This window comes from Corapipo altera, unplaced genomic scaffold (genome assembly GCF_003945725.1).
Source record: "Corapipo altera isolate COAL_440 unplaced genomic scaffold, ASM394572v1 71081, whole genome shotgun sequence".
Classification (NCBI taxonomy): Eukaryota; Metazoa; Chordata; class Aves; order Passeriformes; family Pipridae; genus Corapipo; species Corapipo altera.
The window spans coordinates 3899-5367 of NW_020886829.1; the positions used below are offsets into that span (position 1 = coordinate 3899).

At 52.8% G+C, this 1469-nt stretch overlaps 1 long non-coding RNA gene across 1 annotated transcript; it reads right to left on the reverse strand.

Moving 5' to 3' along the window:
• Positions 1 to 320: 320 nt before the first annotated feature.
• Positions 321 to 984, reverse strand: LOC113941359. The gene is made up of 2 exons (XR_003525653.1): positions 953 to 984; positions 321 to 620 (listed from the first exon to the last, which is right to left on the reverse strand). It is a non-coding gene; the product is annotated as an uncharacterized LOC113941359 (long non-coding RNA).
• Between the last annotated feature and the right edge of the window lie 485 nt (positions 985 to 1469).

The window sequence follows — 1469 nt, forward strand, 5'->3', positions numbered from 1 at the left end:
TCTGCTGTCCCTGGGTGTCGCAGTGGGGGAGCAGCACTTTGTCCGACCTGAATCTCAGTGCCCAGCCCGAGGTGAAACGCAGACACTCTGACAGGTTTCACCTCCCAGCACCTGTGGGATCAGTTCCTGTCTAGACCTCCTCCAAGCAGCATCCATCCCCTCTTCCCTGGAGCTGCCAGGTCTCAGGTGTTCAGAGGTGTGGGTGTGCTGGGCCCACCATCGGGGTACCAAGGATGGGGAATGTTGGTCCTTCCAGGGAGGAGCTTTGTCCCACGGCTGCAGGAGTGGGACAGCCTGAGAGCAACAGGACCAGAGCCTGGTTTGCAGGAGTGTGAGGAGAAGCTTTATTTGATTTCTGTGCGTGGCACAGCGCTGAGAGAAGGGTGAGGGAGGGGAAGGAGGGGGGTGAGAGAGGGAGAAGGTGCTTTTCATGGCACACAGGGCCAGAGCATGTCAGCTGGGATCTGCTTTGCTGTGCCAGGTGAGGTTTGCAGCAAACCAGGCTCAGTGGGCTCCGAGGGCTCAGTGGGCAGCCTGGGTGATCTGCTCTCGGGAGGAGATCACCTTCCCATCCTGCACTTCCTCGAAGATTGTGCGGATCTGGCGGGTGGTTACAGGCCCTGCAATGGGGAGGGAAGGAACCATTATTTCCAGGGCAGCAAGGAGAAAGTGTCTTAAAGAGCTTCATCCTAAAGATTTGTTATTAGAACCATCACCTCAGAAACCCAACGTAACATCCCATTCCCCACCCCTGCTTCACTGTACAGTTTCAGTCTGATCAGATAATTTCTCAGAGAGGTTTTGGTATATCATAAGAATGGTTTGTGTCATTTTGGAAATATAATGAAATAGTAACTTTAGTAGATTAGTAGAAGAATTCTGTGCTAAGAAGGTGGATAAGGATGTGATAGAGCTGTATGTGATCAGAGCTTCAGCCAAGACCTGTTCTTACCTTCTTTTGGTGCGATGTAGTGGGAGGACATGCTACAGGAGGAGAACATGGAAAGGGAGGTCAGAAACAGGAAAAAAGTAGGTGATTGCTAAGACAAAATCATTATTTAAGTCCTGTCTTTATTTTTTGTGATAATCACCAGTAAGTGATTAAAATTCCAGTGCTTCTGGAAACTGCCCAGTGTCACAATTAAGGGAAGAAACTGCTAAGGATGCATGTGTGCCATGGGGATTTGGATACCAAGGCAGCACCTATCCCAGCTGCAAGGAGCAGCAGCAGCACCTGCTCCCTCTCCAGGGTCACACGGACACAGGAGGGATGGGAGGTGGATCCCAGGGGTGCTGCAGCACCGTTATAACCACGGGGCTGTTCCGGACTTGGAGACCCTGTTGCATGCGGGGGGTCAGGGAATGGGCTGACAGGACCCTGCAGGGAATGCAGGTGGTTCCTTTTCTGTTTCCTTTGCTATCCCTCGTGTCCTCCCGCCGCCCTCCCCGCGCAGCCCCTCACGCACTGG